The sequence below is a fragment of the Spermophilus citellus genome, assembly GCF_964194105.1.
Source record: "Spermophilus citellus genome assembly, chromosome: 11".
NCBI lineage: Eukaryota > Metazoa > Chordata > Mammalia > Rodentia > Sciuridae > Spermophilus > Spermophilus citellus.
Genome location: NC_138192.1, coordinates 90,364,411 through 90,388,293, shown reverse-complemented (window position 1 = coordinate 90,388,293; position 23,883 = coordinate 90,364,411). Strand labels below are relative to the sequence as shown.

General features: G+C 34.4%; 1 protein-coding gene across 7 annotated transcripts in view; it reads right to left on the bottom strand.

Moving 5' to 3' along the window:
• The window catches only part of GULP1 (GULP PTB domain containing engulfment adaptor 1), a 274,786-nt gene that overhangs the window by 235,945 nt on the left and 14,958 nt on the right, over nt 1-23,883 (bottom strand). Inside the window, exon 1 of one of the 7 annotated variants that reach the window (XM_081260911.1) lies at nt 16,334-16,354. The exons of the other annotated variants lie outside the window; for them this stretch is intronic. The gene's annotated coding sequence lies outside the window, so the exon portion shown is untranslated. Of the gene's footprint in view, nt 1-16,333; nt 16,355-23,883 lie in introns of those variants that run through there. 7 annotated transcript variants of the gene reach the window in all.

Genomic DNA, 23,883 nt, shown 5'->3' with positions numbered 1-23,883 from the left:
ATATTTCATTAAAAAGTCTTCAGGTGATTTCACTGTGCATCCAGAGTCAAAAACTCACTTGCCCTAATTCAATGGACTCTCATATCCTAGCAGGCTCCCAATTTCCTCCTTTGTACAACAGAAATAATAAATATCTGAGAAGTGGTTTAGGGACTAAATGAGAGAATGAAAGTAAAACACAAAATGCAGTGCCCACTACATTCTTTGTGCTTAAAAATGTTCATTTAAGATTTTTTTTTAGTCATTTTCCTAAGCTGTCTTCCCAGGGTTAGACTGCTCTCAGATCCCCAGCTGTCAAGAGAACACTTGAAAAGGTCAAAGTTCAGTGCTAGGGTGGAGTCACTATAGAAATTCCCAAGTCTTTAGGGAATGCAGTTGAAGCATCCTTTGATTGATTCAACAGACCCTGCAGCTGAGACTCAACTAGAGGGAGTCCCTGCCTGTGTAGGACAGAAACTGCTTTGTATGGGACTGTCCAAAGTGTGGCTACTTAGTTCTAAGCTGCTTTTCATAGAACAATGAGTGATCACATCTGCACTGCAGCTGGTCTTGAGGAGAAATCTCCAAGACTGATCTGGTTTTAAACTGCTGTTCATAGGCTTAAGGGCAAAGCTCCTAACAAAATTCAAACAGGGGTCATATTGTCATAGAATTCAGTAAGAGGGCTCTAGCAACTTTTAGATGGACTTCTTCCAACATACAATCTTTCTCCAACCCTAAGGAGGATAAAAGTGATTTGAATTTTTAACAGCTTCTGAATGTTAAAGAGTTACCTCATCTTTATTTTCCTTGAACCTACAGTTGGGAGATTCTCAGGATAATTTGAAAAGACAGAGCTTATACATTAAAAGATGCCATTCATAATTACTACCTTCTTTGAATAAAAAAAAAAAAGAACAAATACAAGGATAATTAATTCTGGCTTGACCTAAAGCAGTTAGCATCTCTACATCTTTGTCCATGATATTTTCACCTGCTGAAAAACAAACAAACAAACAACAACAACAAAAAAAAAAAAACAGCAGTAATGCTACTTACAGCCACTTCAAAGCCCCTAAACTTTTGCCTCTGACATTTTATAATATCAGAATAGTGTTCTGATTGGTCTCACCATCTCCAGCTGAACTCCCCTACCCCAACTATTTGCCACACTATTGCCACAATATAAAACTGATCAGATTACTTAAATTCCCAAATTCTTTAAAATTTTATAGAAATTTCTCCAAGATTTGAACATTCAAGAAATGGAATAATGTGGCTGGAGTTGTGACCCCTTGCCTAGCCTGTGTGAGGCCCTGGGTTCAATTCTTAGCCCCACCTATAAATAAATGAGTAAAATAAAAGTCCAGAAGCATCAAAGAAAGAAAGAAAGAGAATAATTATACAAGTTATTTTATGACTGAATTTTTCTTTCTACAATATTTTGTGGTGAGTTATAATAACAACTTACATTTTTTGATTATATGAAATGTTTGTTAAAAATGTAAATTGCTGGATTCCATCCCTGGTCTTTGGATAAGGAGTCCTAGAATATTCATCTTAACCCTCTAAGTGACTCTTACACACAATAAACTTTGAGAGTCACTAACCACAGATAATGTTTTCAGGACATTATGGTAAAACAGTCAAAAATTGGAGGTTTCAATTATGTTTATTTTGGCTGGACAAAAGAAAGCATAAGAGCAGTTACAAAATGGAATGTGTTATCATTGCAGCTGATGAGACTCTGGCCTCTGCAAATAGATCTTGAATAACTAGTCTCAGGGATGTGGTAGTCGTTTTGTATCAAGAAAGGGGACCAAGGAGATCATTTCTAGGGTCTAACTCAGCTGTAGAATCGTAAGACTGTATAATTAAAGAAGGCTAAGGCTAAATTATACTTCGGAGACAAAAAAAAAAAAAAGAAGCATTACCTGGAAGAAGAATTATGAAACTGGCTGGATTTGTTTTTAGGGAGTAGTTTATTGGTAAGGCAGTTCTCAGAGCTAACCAAAACCTTAATTAATTGAACATCTTTTTCCTAGAAAAGATTAGCAATAAACTGGGCTTTTTGTTTGTTTGTTTTTATTTTTGCTTTTTTTAAAGAGTTTTTAACTAATCATTCTGTGGTCAAAATGTCTTGGAACAGAGTGAAAGGACCTGACAGCTTTGGCATTCCTGGCCCACTGTGACCAGGCTGGGGGACAGGGTCTCTGGAACTATGTAAGTACCAGATATCAAATTTAACTTTTCATTTTCAAACTAAGAAGAGGAAGCCCAGAGAAGTGTGCTATAAATTCACATGGTTAGTTAGTGACAAAATAACTATCTTAGAAATCTACACTTGGACACCTAATCTGGTACTTGGGTAATAAAGATTCCTTTAATATTACAAATTGCTTTTGAATCAAAATCCTAAAAAGTTAGAGAATCAAAGAAAGTCCAAATATGAGAAAGTTTCATATAATAAATGTACCACATTGTAAACAAACAGCTTGACATAACTGCATTTAAAAAGTAGATTGACATTTCAAGGATAGCTACAATAATGCCCCTTATGTTCTCAGAGTTATAATTTAATTCTGTTTGGCAGGAAAATCAGTGATTACTCTTACTTTCTGACATTTTAAATAAAGATGCCTTCCAAAAAGGAAAATAATATTTTCAAACATATTTCTTGTGCTATACATACTTTATATATATATATGTGTGTGTGTGTGTGTGTGTGTGTGTAAAGTGTGTGTATATATATAGATAGATAGAGTTTACATAGACATGTCAGTATTTTAGTAGATATGTACATTTACAGATCCTTATGCTATATATACATTAATGATGGAATATTATAGTTTTTTTATTTTTTATAAAATCTGACACATCTTATTAATGCTATTTTTAAAGACTGACTTAATTTATCAACCATATATTTAACAAAAAAACATTCTTTTTACAAATATCCAACTAAAGAGTTTGAGATTCAACGGCCTAAGTCATTTCAGTAAGTTTTGTAACTTTAAATACCATCTACATGTTGAATTATATCTCTAGCCTAGACATTTCTTCTGAACTGCCTATTCAATGAATATCAAACTTAGCAGGTCCAAAGTCAAATTCCTAATCTCTTCCAAACTCTTCCCCCAATGTTTTTGTTTATTTTGGTTTTGTTTTGTTTGTACAGAGGATTGAACTCAGGGATGCTCTACCACTGAACCACTGAGCTACATCCCCAACTCTTTTTATTTTTTATTTTGAGACAGGGTCTTGCTAAATTGCAGAGTTTGGCCTTGAACTTGACATCCTACTGCCTCAGGCTCCTGAGTAGCTGAAATTACAAACAGGTGCCACTACACAGTTTCTCTTCCTTCAATGCTTGTCCTCATATCAGTTGCTACGGTTGACATAATTCTAGATTTCTCTGTTAACATTCTATATACATCAGCAAATCTTGTCCCCTTTGCAAAAATATATCCAATCACTCTTCACTATCTTTACTGCTACAATCACCACCGTCTTCCTCAAAAGCCTCCTGACTGGCATCCCTGCTTCCACCTTTGCTGCCGTACAGATATTCTCCAAGCAGTAGTCCAACTGACACATTATACGTTTACCAACTTGCACTCTCACACTAAGTATATCCCCAGAAAAGTACTCCAGATCCTCCCACTTCATTCTTCTGGACCTATATGACTTAATTCCCTACTACTCTCCTACTTGCTTACTTCATTCCAGCCACCCAGTCCATCGGGCAGTGCATCCAAAACTCCATGAAAAAAAGCTGCTGTTTTTCTCTGCAGAAGGTTCTCTCCCCACATATCTCCTTGGCTTTTTTCTTCACCCCCTTTGCACACCACTGATTATGCCAAACTACCACGGGAATATATACCTAAAGTAGCATCTATATCAGTCAGGGTCCTAGCCAATGGATGTTCCACTTAAAACTGGGCTCATTGGTGAAGAGAATTATGAAAGACTATCAGGGAGTGGAAAAGATGCCATAAAACTAAAAGGGAACCTAAGAGACAGTAATACCAGGGATACTGCCACCACCAATCCTTAAGAATATGAGGGAAGAAACATATTAGAAACCAGAGAAAGACCCAATAGGGAAGGCTACCTTGAGAAAACTAATGGTGATTGGAAGAGGGCAACAGGCAGCCTGAAGCACCTGCTAGAGAACAGACCTGAAAGAATGAGTACCCTAAGTTCATACTTCTCTCTCCCTCAGATCTTCCCCAGAAGACCTATCAATATAATTCATAATGGTTTCCTTGCTAAGGCAGAGAGTAGGATGGAGAGGGGGAGAACAGCACCTCATTCCATTTCTCCCTATCTTTCATACAAAGTGAATTTCTTTTCCATAGCCCATATCGTTATCTGACATCTTATGTTACCTTGTTTATTTGCTTGTTTCTGCCACAAGATTGTTCGTACCCTGAGCACATGGGCTTGTGTCTACTTGTGTGCAGTGATCTCCCTATCACCTAACATAGAACTGGCACACATTAGGCACTCAAACAATATTTGTTAAATGAATCAATCTTATATGATAGTGATTTTCCACTAAATTGTTTTTTTTTTTTTTAACATACAGTATAAACCATATTTCTTTGAGAAAAACTCCAACAACTCTGGGTAAGCCAGCAGGTGATTTGTAAATTGATTCATGTTTGACATACAGCCCAGATATTTCCAATTTTAAAAAATGGAAAATAAAGTAATATATATGCTACATCCCAAGAGGTAAGGGAGTATTAAATGTTTAAATATCCATCTATATACCTGCATTCACCATGAATAAATCAAGCCAGATCTCTCATAGGTTACTTCATCTGGCAAGAATTCATTACAGAAAAGCTCTTTGAGGAACAGGCATTAGAAGGACTTCTGATTTCCTGGATTTCTATCTAAAAGTATTAAGACATTTGGGGGAATCACTTTATATGTAGCAATCACAAATGCATTACTTCTTTTGTTTGAGCTTTCCAGACTACCCTGAAGTGGGCACAATTAAAGGGAAAGATAAAACAACAGACCAGAAGGGCAAACCTCTGTTTTACTTGTGAAAATTGAGGAACTCATCTTGGTGAGAACCTATTAGCAAGTAATATACTTTCTCATTTTATTAGCACCTTCTACACCATCCCAACAGGAACGGGAAAACAGCAATTAGCATAACGTATCTTTAGGAGAAACAGAAGACAACTCTGGATTTATCCCTAGAAAAGATCCTTCACACCCACTCCCATTTCATGAAGAGAATAATCTTATTCCTTGGAGATCTCTGTCTTCATTTTCCTAGAAGGATGACAATAAATAAGACTGAGAGAAGATAAAAAGAGATGGAAGTAAATAGTTCAAGTTATGTGAGGTTTTTGAAATTTACACTAATATTAACCACAGAAGCACAATTTCATAGACTCTAAAAGCAGTAGTGTGTATTTTCATCCAGTTACAAATCTTTTCTTCTGAAAGGAAGCAAGACACGTTAGTATAATTGCTCTCTAATTTAAGAAATATTCTTTGAGTTCCTCGGAGAAATCTATGTGCTATCGAGACCCCATTCCAAATGTTTCAGTTTAGGGGTCCATCCAGGTAATACAAATTTTTAATTTTATATAGTGAGGTTAGAGGAGACCTTTATGAAAATAAATTTCAAACCACTACAAATTTAATTAATTTGATAATTATTAAAAATTCATAGAATTCAGGATTAACTGTATACATTTTCATATAATTATTAACATGTTTCTATACATTTTTTCCTTTTTTGATGTTTTGTTTTCTTTCGTCTCATACTCCCTTGTGTCTTCATATTTCAAATATGTTATATAATCTTCTATCAAATTGAAGATAATTCAATTCTTCCTATATTGGGGTCAGTAAAGATTCCTGTCTACACAGGTGCTTCTGATTCCAGGTGCTCTCAGATGCATGCATGTCACTAAATGACCTCTGATTACATACTTCAACTGATGGATCTGGATACAAAGGCTCATTAGGAAGCAGTAGTAAAGTTTGTGGGGACATTGCTTTATCAGAACCATAGAAAAAGCTTACATATCCAGTGAAGTAACTTCAAACAGAATAAATATTAAGACTAACTATATGGAATTGCTGATGTTCAATCATTTACAACTTCCAAAATTAATGCTTCACATGGTTCACACTACTTTATCTTCCTAAACCCAATGCATCCACCAGTTCAGCTCCCCGTTAGCTAGATTCTAACGTTGTTTATGGCCACTCTAATACCACTTTGTATTTAGAGAAATCTAACAGAGAGGGGAGAAAGAATACAAAAGGACCACAATCTTTACTTGATTATGTTTATAACATCTTAACTGCAAATTTACCCATGATCATGTAAACAAGGCCTAGGGACTTGGACACAACCTGAGAAGGTAAAGGGCCCTGCAGCTAAGGTCCATTAGTTTCTAGTAAATCTCATCTGCTATCTCAGTCCTGTCACTGAAAGTTTCATCCTCTGACTAGTCCATGGAAACATGAAAAATAAACATACCTCTCTTTTCTTCCAAAGAAATAGTTCCCACATGTTACAAATAAATGATTTCAAGTTTTATAGTAACAGCAGAGTATAACCTTATTCATCTATTACTAGGTTCAAATAATGCTATCCAAATAATGAAAATTTCTAACAAAGAGTCCTCTGTGAGCACAGGAATCTCATCTCCCTATTATTCCTTAGGGTATTCATCAACTGCATGTTCTGTACACTAGGCACCTTGCCCTCACATGGGCCTTGTAAAACACTGTACCCTCTGATAAAAATGGTCTCAATGCAAAACATAAATGTGTGCTTTTTCTGGAACCTGACACTGAGCTATTTGCTAACTGGCCCTACAGTAAAATAGCTTTTTGACCATATGGTTTTTAAATCTGACACAAAGCACCACACAGAGAACAGAGTTCAGTTAGAGCCCTCCACCCATTTTAATAACAATCTTTTTTTTTTTTTCCTTTCCTGGTTTTCCAGATAAGTCTCTCCACTGCACACTAATGCCTTACACAGGCAGATTGTTTATGGGCTGAATTCTGCTGAATCAGCAGCACAGGCCAGGGGAACTCTGCTGAGTATACACGCAAAGGCCACCATCTGTTGGAGAGCTTCTAGGAACAGTGTCATCAGCATGAAACACAGTGTCAGCCCTAATAACTACAGGATTGCCTTGGAAGCTAAAGCCAATGACAGAAACTTACTCCAGAAGGTCATTAATATCTGGCTTCTTTGCAATCATTTAGAACACTGCTACAGAAGGAGAATGAATCAAACTACACACTCTATATTTCAAAAATAATATAATCATCAAATATAATCAACACAGACTTTAGATTCAGATTGGACAGAACCTCATCTATACCACTCACTAGGTGAGATGCTGATAAGAATAATAGGAACAATACCAATAAGGCTTTCATTTATTTAGGGGCTACTATGTACCAGAATGTACCTTTTAAGTCATAAATCTTCATTCCCACATCAATGCAATAATGAAGATCTTATTATCTAAAAGGCAAACTATTTTAATCTCTCTAATTTTTTTCAATCTATAAAAAAAGAGTAATTTCATTTATTTTTTCAAGATTTTAGTGAAAAGTAAGTATAATTTAAAGTACTGAGTATTTAATAATACATGCATGAATTAATAAAACATTCATTTATTAAAGTATCATTAAACTCTTAAAGAATATACAGATAGTAAATTTAATGACATATTAGATTTGCACTCAATACATACAGCAAAAGTTTAGAAAACCTCAAAAATTTCTTCAGATGAGCTATGACACTGCCTTGCTGATTTCACAGATTTAAGAAACAGGCTAACAAAAATGAAGCACAACAGTTTAGTGGAGTGCCTCATCTTTAAATCAGTCAGCATGTATTAAAAGCCCACTCTAGTGTGATAGAAAACTGCTACAAAAGGAAAACACAGCCCTTCTGGAACTGTATTTTATCATACAGAGCATATATGGCTACTGCACTATTTTGTCATCCAGAACAAGGCATCTAATGAAAGGAGTGGGAAAACAAAGCATTAGCTTAGAAAAAGCATTAGTCATAGATCCGGAAATCAAGGATTGTGGTGAGTTGAGCCGGGTGCAGTATACAATTCTCAGACTAAAATCCATCTTCAGCATAAAACTGGTGTCCACATGTCAAGCATCAAGGTTAGCTGGTGGTTCTACCCCAGACAACTCTACCCCTATGGGGAGATATTACCACTCTCTCCATACCCCACGCTTCTGTTTATCCCCTACCTTCTTAGACAAAATATCTCAAAGGTAGACAGGATAAAGAACCAAGAGAAGCTTGAGAATATACTGGCTGCAGCATCACATAAGTTTTTGGGGGATCCTAGAAATTAACAAATAATTGCCACTAAGATAAAAATTACAAAGAATAGAAAAGTAAATTTACCTGAATGTTCTTTTATCGCCACCCAATTCAAAATAAAATGTCTTACTTAAATCAGAAATATGGACATCTAGAAACAAAGAAGATAAGAAAGCTTACCAGGAAAAAAAATACCCTCATATGGGGGGGAAATATACACATATACACACATATATGCATACCTACATACATAATTAAAATATATTACTTACACATGCACACACATTGAGAGAAAAAAATAATAGAGTAAATGAGGTAAGATCTAAACATTAGGTTAATGTAGGTAAATAATATCCTACTAGCAAATTTATGCTAGTGATACAATTATTTCCAAATAAACTTATAAAAAGAAAGCTGTCAAAAAATTCCATAAAATAAAGTGAAAAACAAGTAAACTTTCTAGTATTCTGTCCCCTTAAAATTCAAGAAAGCTTACTGTAATAATTGCTATTGTATTTTTCAGGAGGAAAACTCAAAATCTTAGTTATAGTCCATGAAAAATACTGGGTCAGTCTACAAAACTGAGGGTTTTATTTTATATGACTCGTATGAATAAATATGAATCTCTGACAAAAACAACAAAGAGACTCAAACTTAAAATAATTCTAGTTAGCCAGACATAACACAAGAATGAATAAGACTTGAAGTAATAATAGCTAAATTATAATTTGTTCTCTTTTTAATGACTCCATTATATTACAGGTGCCAGTCTGAAATACAAACAGGGATTACATTGCACTCTCCAAGAGGACTACCAAGTACTACCATGGTCTCATATATTTCTGGCAAATATGAATGCCTCATATTTTTTAATTAATTTTTTATTTATATATGATAGCAGAATGCATTACAATTCTTATTACACCTATAGAGCACCATTGTTCATATCTCTGGTTGTATACAAAGTATATTTACACCAATTCATGTCTTCATACATGTACTTTGGATAATAATGACCATTACATTCCACCATCATTTCTAACCCCATGCCCCTTCCGTTCCCCTCCAACCTCTCTGCCCTATCTAGAATTCATCTTGAATGCCTCATATTTTGCCAAGTTAGAGAACATGCTTCAATATTATGTAAAGATGTCCAAATGTCTGCAGTGAGTTTTGGGAAATACAGATTAATAAAAATTTCTCCATGCAATAGTGTTGTTTAGTATCTACACACTTGCCACGGATTTCAGTAGTTTAAAAATGGCTCAACCTTTCTAAAAGGAATCAAATTTTAAATTGCTGAAATAATTAAGCTCAATTATAATCCTAAGAGTTCTTTACTCACTATATTCAATGTGCTAAAAGTTTGACTTCGGCATCTATAAGGAAGAGAAAAATTCTCATGTGTCATTTGAATTCATCTCGAAGAGGAAGCCCTGAAAATTGTGTTGGCACTTTATATGTTCACTAAGCACTTATCATTAAGGGATAGGTTTCAGAATGCTCCCTTGAAAACAAGTTAGGGGTATCAGAGACTCTTTACAAATTTAGTTAAGAATATTAACATTCAGTCAATTACTCATTTAGTCCTGTGTAAATGCAAAAAAAAAAAAAAAAAAAAAAAAATTGCTGAGCATCATCCCAGACACTCTGGGCCATTGTAACATGAGGGTCCAGACTGAGGGCCTTCCTAAAGGTTGTCTTAAATTAAATCCTTATTTTTCTATTCCTGTCATTAATTCTTTGAACTAAATTTAAGATAAATATACCTGGCACTAAATTTTGTGATGTTATGCCTGTTACAAAGTTCTACTGAAAAGACAGGAAAGATATAAAAGTAACATTATTATTTTCAGGAGGATAATTTTATGACTCAATTATTATAAATGCTTTAGCAGAGTCTATTTTTGTTTTTGTTTTTCCTGTCTGGTAACTTTCTGCTTGGAGGTATGTCACAGGAAAGAAAAAGACTGGGATGCCTGACAATTTTCCCATGTCATAAGAGCAATTTCCCCCTCAAAAATTAAAAACTCATGTTAGGATTCAGGAGTGACCCCAGCTAACCCTAAATGACTATTAGTAAATACAAACTTTAAAAAATAAGATATCAGTGAGAGTAAAAGCAGCCTTCTTTCCCCCCCAACTTTGTACACGCATGCACATGTGCAGGCACACACACACACACACACACGCACACACACATACACACACACACACACACACACACACACACAGGATCTTCAGATTTCTCTTCAGTGGTACATTTTCCTGCAATTCCCACACACAAACTCCTTAAAGGAGTAGGGATTTTGAGAAGGAAGTGATTTCTCTGCAGGTGGAAAAAACATCGAGATTCTTCAGGATATTGTTTGAATAAATATTAAAATAACACTCTTTCATAAAAAAGCAGTTATTTATCTTTCCAAAAATTGGTTACTTCCAAGTCCAACTTTCCAATGTGAGCACTGAAGTCTCCTGAATAGGAAAGAATTCATACCAGGACGTTGGCCTTGTTTGGGGCAAAGGAACAGATCAGAAAGCCGATATACCTGACTTTATAGCTCATGACTTCCTTTAAGCTAAGACGGCCATCTGGCCATAAAATGCAATATAAAATCACAAGAAACACAACGGTGATTCAGGAAAAAAGTGAGATATTACACTTGTTTGTAGAAGATTAAAAGAGAAGCTTCATTAAGGGGAGAGGCAAATGGAAGTTGAACCTGGAAGGGAGCGCAGCCACTTACAAATGAATTCATATTAGTTTATGAAAAACAGCAAAAGAGAAAACAGCAAAAGCAAAGGTAAAATCTTGTAAGGGTACAATGACCCAGTTGGTGTAGAGTGCCAGAGTCATGCAAACAGAAGGACAGGGCAAATGGTGAAGGAAACAGGGAGTCGGGATTAAGGGGTCTCTACAGAAGGTGGGATCATGAAGGCTTGGGCCAGGATGAAACACCACCAGAGAGACAGGCAATGAATGAGAGTGAGAACACAGCAAAAGCTGGGAGAAAAGTCAAGAAAGAATTTCAAGTAACCAGACAAGAGGTATTGAAGGCCAAAACGAGGGCCAGGGAAGTAGTGGGAATGGAAATTGGCTGGCTCTAAGGTACCTCTCAGCCATCAAGTCTACAATTTTAAATAAATGTGACCTTTACGACAAAGAACTAAGTGATGGTAGCCTAAGAAACTTTAGTCCATATGCATTTCCAGAATAAACCTCCATGAAGCAGCTGAAATAACAAAAGGATTGCAGTGCTGTGAGAAACTGAGCAATAGCTACAGAAATACCAGGTAAAAGAATAGCTTTGAATTTGGATTATCATAAAGCACCTTGAATATTATCCCCAGACACATGTTATAAACTGCTTATAATGGCATTCCTGAGGAGATCAAGAATTAAACAAGCTGTAATCAGCTACAACTCTCTCCTTGAAGTAAGCTATGACTGAAGTTTATGCCATAAGAATTGAGCAGAATGCAGAGGTCACAATGTCACTTCCTCCAGAATCCCACCCAAGAGCCAATGCCAAACTCCTCCCCATCCCCAAAAAAGAGTTCTAAGCCATCACTTATTATACTGTTACGGTCTAGGATAATTGATATTGAAAAGAGATCACTGTGTATAAAATTTGAAAATAATGAAGCAGAATAACTTTTAGTCACGTTCTGGAAAAGTCCTATTTAAAATCTGAAGCCTCTGCAAATCAGTTTTATAATGCACAAATTTGTTCTTCAATGCAGTGGAAGACAGTACTTTATACGACTGTGATTCCTAAATAACCTTTTAACTCTGTCACCCTTTTTCCTTTACTGTTCACTTTAAAGGATATTCAAAAACAAAATACAAGACCATGACATATTTCTCCCTTAAAAATATTTAAGCTTTAAAAATGTTTACTTGAATATCACAATCTGTACAAGTAACACTCAGATATTTTCTATGATCCAAGAAAGAAAAACAAAAAAACCCCTTTAGCATGATATGACACATAGGTTTTAGTATCACTAAACTTAGTGATATAGATGTTATCAAAACATTACATTTTAGTAATTTTTTTCTTGCTCTCCAGTTTATAGTAAATTAGATCTATTACTTTAGCTAGAATTAGTATTAGTATTAAATATAATTTGATATCTAGAACATAGTTTACATTGATTTGAAAACAAAAAAAAAGGCACTTCATCTTTGTATTGGATTTGCCATTTTTCAAATCTTTGGAAACAGGCTTAATTAGTTAAAAATAAAAATTAAGAAAGAAAATTAGAAATTACTTAATTAAGTATTAGTGTGCTGAGAACAGAGTAAATCAACATATTAAAATGAATGCAACACTTGAGTTTTGCATTCAGATTTCACATCAAACAGAGTTGCATGTTAGTTCTGAAAAGGAAGTGATTTAACTACATGGTGGGGAAAGCTTGGGATAGGTAATTCTTTTAAAATAGTCCATAATAGAAATTTCTTTTAAAGTCAACAGGAAATTCATTAAACATGAATATATACTAAGGACGGAAATAAGAACATTAAGTATAAAAATACAGGAAACATTTTTTGAAGTAGCCTAAATTTCATTGTGAAGGACAGTATTGTTGTTACATGGGGAGAAGAATGCCAAAATTTTATATTTCAAAATTAAATGTTATCAGTAAATATTTCCTAAGTAAGATAGGGTTTGCATAATTAAAGAAATTTTCTTATGAAAGAAATCTGAATTTTGCAAATTTTAGATAAAATAATAAAATTTTAATTTATGTGATTTCCATTTAAATTGAAGATTACTCACATCTAGATATTAGAGAATAAATGTTGGGGTATTATGTGTGGGAAAAACCCATATATATCAGACTTCATGGTGCAGCATCTATTGTGTAAATTCCACTTCTTTTGTTTTTTAACAAATGAAAAACATGTTTACATGCTGCTTTGCATTGGTCTAAACACATGTATTTTTTTTAAATGACCACAAGTAATGAATGAACTTCTGTCAAGACATAAGGAAAAAGATCTGATTTTTGCAATTTTGAGTTATAGATATTCATAAAGGATAAGACTTCATCAGCAAATATGTTTCTAAGTCTATGTCACATATATATGTGGATTGAAGGTTTAATAATGTACTTAATGACAAGGTTAATCACACTTCAAAACATGTTATGAACTGGTTCAGGAATAGCTGCCTACTTTTTCATGGTCACAACTGGGGACATTGTGCTGGCATTTAGTGGGTGTTACAAAACACCCTTCAATGCACAAGACATCTCCCTCAACAACAAAGAATCACATGGTCCAAAAAAAATGTGGATACTGCTGATGATGAGAAACTCTGGGCTAAACTCACACCACAAAACATATGGAAAATGTGAGGCTTGAAGACAGAAAAAAAAAAAAAAAAAAGGAAGGGTACAGTAAGTCAAATAAGATGGAGGACAAGATAAAAAAGAGATCAGAATCAATAAAAGAAAAATCTAAATGATATTAAGTATTTGGTCTATAGTTAATATGAGAAATACAATACCAGGTCATCCTGTACAAACATACAAAAAGTATGTGGGCAAAGTTTGCAAAATCTATCAAAGAAAACTGATTTCTAATGTTTTTAAGCTACATTTCTGGCTTGATAAACAAACTGATTTTACACAATTATTTTACACTCTTGTGGACACATTTCTCATTCCTCAGAAGTTCTGTGCAAAGAAAATACTAGAGTTAAGTGGAGAGACCAACTCTGGGCAGCAGTAGTAACTACTTGGGTAGATTTGACCCAATAAAAAAGAATGATCTTCAGTTGTACAAGCAAATCTCTTTAATTCCAAAGAATGTTGATCTCCTCCAACACAAGATAAAAGAATATGCATTTTGATCCCATTTATAACTTTTTAAAAACCTAATTTATTGTTTTCCATGTTTGGAAATAGTTAGAATTTTGTGTTGGAAAATGTACACTAAACTATTAACACTAGTTATCTCTAAGAAGCCTGGGTACGAGGGAGTCATGAAGAAAAACATTCATATTTGCTCTGACTTATAAGGGACTAAAACTTTATAATGGGGATGTATTCATGTGTAATAACTTTGATTTTTGGAAGAATAGGTTTTTCCAAAGGCAGAATGCAAAAATTCTGCTATAGCCTATTAACATATAATACAAACATCTGGTTTTATGAGATAAAAATTGTTTAAATATTGCAATAACAGCTTTAGTCATATTCCCAAGATGAATCATGCTAGATAATGAAATCTTATAGAATTTACTTCATAGATCAATTTTTATACAAAATAAATATCACCCACATGTTAAATGAAATACTGAACTGTATCTTTATACATGGAGTTTACCAAAAGAAAACAACAAATGAATATTATCTGCAATCATTGCTATGACTAGGATTTTACTGACACTTATTTTGATGCCTGTCTGAAGATTAATCAACTGATATATTAGGACATTTAGGACATTGTGATGTGAAGAGCTTAGAAATTATCCTAACATTTATGAAATATTTACACAAACTCTAAAATAAATTCCATACATGTTTACAACTTTCATGTGAATTACTCTAATTCATATATATTCATATGTAACATGCAGAAATAGTCAATGAACAATTAATTATCTGAATTTTTCCATTCTGCTTTTTTAAAAATTCTGATAAGGAATAATTACACTTTGGTAGATTTTAATTGATTTTCTTCATTTATTAACATGTCATTCATAGGACAAAAAAAAAAAATACTAGAAGAAATTCAGTTATTTCACCCAACTAAAATTAGGCAGGTAACATAAAATTTTCTCACTCATTAACTAAGGTAATTTTCAATAAATAGCCAAGTAAAATTCTGGCTGATATTAAAGATTAGCTACCCAAGGTATAAAAATGAATAATGAAAAATTGGAAATGAAAAAGCTCAATCATAAACTCAATGTCCGAACAGAATTAATTTTATTCTTAGGAAAAAAAAAAAAAGTCTTGTTCCAGCTAGTATCATTTTCCATGAAGTATGCACATACTACAATAGAGAAAAGAATAGCATAAGCCTATTAATATAGTTAATAGCATATTTTAAATATATGGTGAATACACACATTGTTATAAAATATATTGTGTGCTTAAGTCATATATGATTAGGCATATAGTACTACATATTTTAAATAAAATCTGTGTCCTTCCCAACTTTCCAAGGAGTGTCATCTATTAATATGACACCAACAAATGAATCAAAAACATGTTTACTCCTTCTCATACTGTAATAACAAGTGGAATTTTGCAACACAAAAAAACATTTGACAGGTGGCACCCTAATGTGGAAAAATAAGCTTGAAATAAAAAATGTAAGAGATAGAAAAAAATAAGTCTAAGCAATTACTCCAACAGACAAAACATGTAAAACAAATTATCAGTAAGTTATGCTAAATATATTTCTTTCAGCTATCACCAATTCATAGAATTTGTTCCTCAAATCATCAAAAGACCCCCTGACTAGATTATATTAACAGCATTTTACTTCCAAAATATTTTTTAAATGTATTTTTTTATTTCATTAAGCAGATAATTCCAGTTCAGTCTGAAAAAGACCATGTTCTTAGGAATGAAGCCCTTACCTAAGTCTGTACATATGCATCATCCTAAATAACTATAGGGAAAAAAAAAAAAACAAGCAATGAAAACTTATATCATGCCTTCATAGGGAATGAGATGAGGTAGAGAGGTTATCAATATATAAAATATATTGTGCCAGTCATGCAAGGCCACTGCAGGTCACGCTGCAGAGCTTGCTTTATTTTCTGCTAGTGTCTCTGACCTGAAAACTTGATTTTTTCCAAGTATTGGCACTTAGGTAATGAACTGCCATGTACAGGTGTGCCCCTACCCCAATTTGTTATCTGACATCTGCATAATTCAAACAGCTCTTCCCACAGCATTATTTTAAAACAAGCATCTTGGGTGAGGCATCATTCTAAACCAGATCTTAAAGTCTTTGTTTCTTCGCTTACTCACCAAATATGTGAATTCCTGTTGTATCAGACACTGTTTAGGTCTTGGGTCCCTAGGAAAAAACAAATTCCTGATCTGTGTGTCTTCCATTCTAGTGGGCAAGACATAAAAGCATAATAAATAATTACATTGCTTAGTACATTAGATGATGAGCACCACTGAGAAAACTGAAACAGAATAGATGGTGGTATGATTTTAAATATGGTGGTGATTTCTGAGGAAAGAGCAAAAGACAAAGAAATCAGCTACATGTACCACTGGGGATGTGCACTCAGGGCAGTACATGGACTGTGTTCACTGACGTCACCATGTGGGACTTTGTAGGTAATTATTGCTTCTCTGTAAAATGAGCCATAGGAAGATTTTGTGTAGAGAAGTGACATAAAGCAGGACACAGGACACTAAAATGGAAAAAACCTGCTGCAGTGAGTGCTGCAATTTTAGTATGAAAATTTTGTTGAAAAACAAAAAGAAAAAACCTATTGGGAAAAAAGCCCAAAAAGTGTCAAAGGTCACAGAGAAACTGGCTGCTAGCTAGACAAGTTATACTTCTTTCATTATACTAGAAGTTTCTTGCCACTAAATCCGCAAGCCTGTCTTATCTGCATTTAAAAAACAAAAAATGAAGTTGTAAAAGATTCTTTTTCCTTCCCTCCATTGTATCTGGCACACAAATTAAAAGGAGAGCTATATTTTCAATTAAGAGCAGTACATAGGATTTCTTTTTTTTTTTTTCAAACAGTGGATCTTATGTTGTGGCAGTTTCTCTATATTTTCCCCTAAATGGTAATCAGTATCAGTACAACTTTTTTCTTATTATCTTCCATAGAAGTTTATTCACATCTTGCTTCTTATTGGTAGTGTTTCTTACATGCATATTTTTTCATTCATTGACCCAAGAATCCTTCCACACTCAAATGTTCCACACCAACTGGTATGCTGAGTACTGGGGGAAAGAAGATAAAAAAAAAAAAAAAAAAAAAAAACACTAAAAATCTGAAACAATAGCATGAGGGCATTTAAGTAATAAAGAAGGTTAAATGGGACTGGCAACCAAACACAGTGTAAACTACTTTCTGTGCCCCAAAACCTTTTGTGAAGAAAAGAGATAATAAAATAGCTCATAGGTTTGTTGTGAGGGTTTAAATGACTTAATACATGGAAAAAACACTGGGGCTGGAAAAAGTGCTGATAAAGGCCCTGAGACATTGCAAACACTCAAGAAGTATTAAATATTTCAATTATTTATGGTAAAATTGAATAATGTTCTACAGTTTTTCAAAAAGCAAACAGAAACTCCAGATAAAATGATTTACAAAGGTGCTGGATGTTCTACAAACTAAGTTTTATTGGAGTATATTATCTTATCTTGTGGCATCAACCAGAGAGAGGCAGGAAGAGAGGAAGAGAATAAAGATATAGGGCATGCTTAGCTGGGGTTGTGGCTCAGCGGTAGAGTGCTCTCCTAGCACCTGCAAGGTCCTGGGTTCAATCCTTAATACCACATAAAAATAAAGGTATTGTGTTCAACTACAACTAAAAAATAATTTTTTTTTTAGAAAAGATATAGGACATGCTCCCCACACATGCACAGAATAACAACTGGAGAAAAACTATACAGGAAAAAGTTTGACTCTAATATTTCAAGGTAAAACTAAATGCTTCTCAAGAACAAAGATATTCTCCTACTTTACTATGCTAGTTTATTGAGGGATCCTTGTTCAGAGGTTTCTTCATCTATCCCCAATACCATTTTATATAGACAGATGAAGTGTCCTGATGCAGGTTGTCAACCTGGGTGGCAAGAACAACACAGAAGATTCAAGAAAGTACATAACTAAAAATGCACTAAAAACAACTTTCCAGAAAATGCTGGAAGACGTCATGTTAGCACTAAATCCAGGAATGATGTTTCATCAAATTAATTTATAATGATTCTTTCATATGCATTTCTTCTGTTTCATGTTTCTTGTTATGAAATTTAAAAAAAAGCCTTAGCTATACTTTAAAGTCCTTGTTTCTTAAAGAAAAGCAAAGACATGCCTTGACAGAAACACAATAACAAATCTAGGTATGCTAATTTTGAACCACATTGAAGGAGCGATCTGAGAAGACATCAACACAAGTGGACTTAGACATCTACATGAGTGCTGTATTTCCCTCAATGCTCACTTTTCTATCAGAAATATTAAGTCAAAAGAAAGTTTAAGAAAAAAAAATGTTTAACATCAACCACACTTAAGATATGCATGGATTAATAAATGAATAAACAACACAAATGTGTATATATTTATAATGTATAATGCTTTTAGTGAACTAAAATTATATATTAATAATTTTCATTGTAAAATAATGACATTTTTTCTAAAACTATTACTATAACTTTATATTAAATAATGCTTGTCATATTTAGTTCTAGGGATTTCTACTTATTTTTAATGATTGGTCAAATTCAAAATGGTATCAGGATCAGCAACCGTCAACCTGACGTCACAAATAGAAAGAGGCAACTCCACAACACAGATTTTTACCTTTAAAACGAGCTTTGTAGAAACAATGCAGATATTGCCTTGGAAAATCAGGCATAACAGAGGGTGTTTCCACTCAGCTCTTTCACAGCTGTGACTAAAAGAGCCAATCAGCACAATTGTAGAGGAGGAAAAGTTTATCTGAGGGCTCATGGTTTCAGAGGTCTCAGTCCACAGACAGCAGGCTCTATTTCTTAGGACACAGGTGAGGCTCAACATCATGGCAGAAGAGTGTGACAGAGAGAAGCAGCTCACATGATAATCAGAAAGCAGAGATAGAGACTCCACACTCCAGATACAAAATATATACTCAATAGCCACACCCCCAGTGAACCACTTCCTCCAGCCACACCCCATCTGCCTCTAATTATCACTCAGTGAATCCCATCAAGGATCAATTCACTGATTAGGTTAAGTCTATAACCCAATCATATCTTCTCCAAACTTTCTTGCATTGTCTGACATGTGAGCTTTTGGGGGACAGACACCACATTGAAACCTCAACAGAGGGAAACCTATAATTTCTCATCATTTGACCAAGGACTGAAGTTCATTTTACTAAGCCTATGAAATATGTATTCATTTTCTGAAACAGAGCTGTGTAAACATGGAAAACACAACCAAAAAATGAACATGAAGCTCTGGCCAGCTGAGCCAGTCCATTCTAGAAATATTTGATGAATATTAGGTACAATTTGGTCTTTAACACAGAATGGTTCTTTCAAAATATTTTTCAAGTCAGTCTTATCTTTTCCATTCCCTGTTAAATAGCAATAACATAGATTTTGATTACCTCTTCCTAAGAAGGGCAAGAAAAGGGCATAGAAACTTTTGGTTCGGATTTTCCTCTCGGTGTATATTGCTGGCTTCTAAGATTCCATTTCCCCTTAAATACCAGTGTTCTAGAGGATCTGAACTCATGGCACTAACAATCACCTCCTTTTTGATTACTCCTAGATCTTCATCTCCATCCCAGGAGCTCCCTCTGTTTCCAAAAGGCATACCATAGGGCATCTTCCCCTGAGTGTTCCCCAAACATTTCAAACTCAAAAATCCTTAGCTTTTCCTTTTAATTATGTTCTCCATCTTAATGTCTTGGTGAGTTTTACCATAATCTAGTCCATCCTAGGTCTATAATCAACATATAATCCTCCCCATTTCTTGTCCTTGAAATACAAGCATCCAATCAACCAACAAGTTCTAAAAATTAAACATTACACCAATTCATTTTTCTTCCATCTCATTGATATCTCTTAAATCGGTCTTCTTAAATTCAGGTCTTCCTCATCTCTAATACGCATTATTTTAATATTTCCTTCCTTAGATCTATGACTTTATTCCCATAAGTCTTCCCTCTGTCTTTCCCAAAGGTTTTGTAATGGCAAATTCTCTCCTTTTATTTTGCTCTTATGCTGCTTAAAAATCTTGATTGGTCCCTACAGGTCACAGCCAGAGAACTCTAACAGAACTCTAATATGTCCATTTAGGGAAATACAAAATCAAGCTGAGGAGTATGTGAAGTGGCAGGATTAATACTTAATTGTCCTAGAAGATTGGCATTGCTGTATTGTAATGAAAATATAACAATTTGACTTTAAAACAAACTTCATGGAGTAAAGGGCCATGAATTTAATATTTCAAAGGAACCCCACGTTCAACAGGCAGATTAAGCATGTCTATCCATGTTTCTCTCCCATTAAGGGTACTTTGGAATATAGTGCAGTAGCTGGTATATAAGAATAAAGTTTAATTACCCATTTAAACTTCAATTATTCCAGTTGGAATTTGTACATCTTTTCTATGCAACGACTCAAGCAACAGATAAGCTATGGGACACTCTTCTACAGCAGCCGTGATGACACACAGCTGTTCAGCTCTTCTCCAAATAGATTCCGTAACAGGGCATCATTGATGCATAATCAATCTTGATTCATTGTCAGAAGCTTTATTTCTTGTATTGACAAGGAATTTCAAGATAACAAAGATTTCCTCTTAACACAGAGCCCTTGGTGATGTTACATATTTAAAAAAAAAAAAAAAAAACAGGATTGAAAAGAAAAATACCACTGGATTCAGACTGTGAAGAGGAACAATTTCAAAAACAACAGTGTAAGGATAGAAACATTAACTCTTCGATGATTTTCAGAAGCTTCATGTGGTCTAATAAAGGAAGGACTCGAGGAAATCTGATGCTACATGCAACAGAGACAGCATGAACTCTAATAACCTTGAGGCCAAGAGAGGGCACACATGAGGGGCAACTACATGAAAATTTATGGATGTCACTGTAGATGCTAGCTTTTATACTTCCCAGCAATGCATACAAAATTCATATCATTATCTTCATTTCACATTCAAGAAAACAATTCTGAAGAGGCTGAGTATCTCTGAATTTCCTAAGCAAAGATCCCTTACAGGGTCAGTGATGGAGCAGGGTGCAAGACTTCTCACCATGGGAACATTTGCTAAGGGGCCTGGGTTGATCAGTATCTCAGTCTTCAAACAATTCATCTTGGGCATTCTGTAACATCCTGCAGACCACAAGCTTCACTTCATCTTTTCTTGCAAAAGTTTAGTACATAAGATATACGGGGTAGATAAAAAAAAAAAAAGTAAAACAAACTTCCAGTGGCTTTCCACTTTGTGAATGTGTTTCTCTCTCTCTCTCTCTCTCTCTCTCTCTCTCTCTCTCTCTCTCTCTCTCTCTCTCTCCCCTCCCTCCCCCCTCTCTTTCTGACAACATATTTTTGTCTTTCAAATTTTAACCAGGGAGGATTTGTTTTAAAAATTTTAGAGGATAGAAACTAATTTGTGCAAGGTTTTCATTATAATAATGAGAATTAGTGTATTAAAGACTTTTCTGATAAATAGTTTTCCTGTGCAAATATACAATACAAAAATGCAGTTTTCCCTGAGCCCTTGATGGAAATAATGCATTTTAAATACCAAACCTAAAACAAAAATTCTGTCCATGAGGTCTAATTTACTTTAATGTCTATTTGGATGTCAGGAATGAACTCAGATACAGCTTTTTCCCATAATCAAAATTAGCTGAGTCCACATACATGTAGATGCTAATGCATGCAAACAGGAAACAATGACCTAAAGAATCTATATTTTAGGCCTCTGGTAATCATGCACCCAGTTATTGGATGGAAAATAAACCAAATCTCGAGAGGTCTATGATTGACAAAGCAAAGGGTCACAACGGGCACAGGTGACACCCAGTTTATAATGTACTCATCTTTTCTGGGGGCTCAGACAATCAGCTGTCTACTGGTGAAAAATCACCTGGCTCATGGTTTTGACAGAAGCCATAGCCAAATGATTTATGTCTCTCTGGTTACTAATTTTCTGTGTAGATTCAATCAATCTACAACATTCCACACGTATTTTTAATTGCACCCCGAATTTGAAATCATGAAATACACAGGATTCTGCTCTCAAGTTCTTCCTGCCCTCATACCAGTACACAGACCTAAATCTACAGCTGAACATCATGGCATATTATGTGAAAAAAAAAGAGAAATCCAATGACAAACGAGTGTGTAGCACATGATCACAATTACAATTGAAAAACATTTAAACGTCATCAAAACAGCCAGGAAGACTAACTTTTTTTTTTTCCTTATGCTAAACTTCAGTATTCTTAAATGTGTTTCAACAGTATATAACTGAGAAAAAGTGTAGATTCGTATATGTAAAAAACTTAATAGTTTTCTCCTACATAATTTTAAAAATAGGGTTTCTTACTTTGATTTATATTAATAATTTTATATTAAAAATCTTTCTACCATATTTAACTTATTTTTAATAATTATAACAAGATCAATGGCACATGCCAGTAATCCCATCAGCTTATGAGGCTGGGGCAGGGGGACTGTAAGTTCCAAGCCAGCCGCAGCCACTTAGGGCAACCCTGTCTCAAAATAAAAATTTTTAAAAAGGGCTGGGGATATGGCTCAGTGGTTCAATTCCCATACCAGTTAAATGTATGCAATGTTTTAAACTAGTGTGTATATTTTTTGAAAATGTATAACTTTTTATTTGATTGAGATGGTCAAAACAGATAAAAATTCTATATCCCTCTAATTTTTTTATCTTATATAAATAACAAATAATGTAGATTAGTATATTGAAGTTGTTCCACTTGTATTTATCATCAGAAAGTCATTTTGATAAAAAAGCATATTTTAATCATAAGGGAAACAGTATATATTTAAATATAATTATGAAAATTATACTTTATATAATAAAACCAGCTACCATTTTTTGACCACCTGCAAAATGCCAGCCACTATGCTACATGTATTAGATATGATGTTTTTAATCCCTCAAGAATCTTGCATGTAGTTTTTAGCTGTGCTATGTTACAGCTTAAGAAAGAGAAGCTTATAATTGATTTACCTGCCAAAGGGCACTAAATTTGTAAATGGTAAGTCCTATCTATGAAGAAAGCAAAGCTCAGGCTTTTTCTGGTACAACCTTAGGTTTTATATTGATCATACAGAACTATAATGATATACATAAACACATATTTGAGGTATTAAATATTCTAAAATATGAAGTGCCAGTTTTGTACTCTATAGTAAATAAAATATGCTCACAGCACGTAATAGGAACACGAATATCTGCTATCAATAAACTTACTTGTATAATAAATAGAATCTCATCATCCTCCCACAGTGAACTCAATGTATTTCTAAGTGTTGTAGACCCTTCAAATTCATATTTTTGAGCCCCAGCCCAACTCTGTGATGGCATTTGGGTGTGAGGCCTTTAGAAAGCAATTAGGTTTAGAAGAGGTCATAAGAGGACCCTAATAGTGGGATTAAGGTGCACTTATAAGAAGAGACACAAGATAGCTTGCCTTCTCACCCCATGTATCTTTGCTGCCACATGAAGACACAGAGAAGTCAGCAAGACAGGGAAAGACCTCACAGAACCCCCACTGGTACCCTGATTTTGGACTTCCATTCTCTAAGAAAATAAACTTCTGTTGTTTATGCCACCCAGCCTATGATA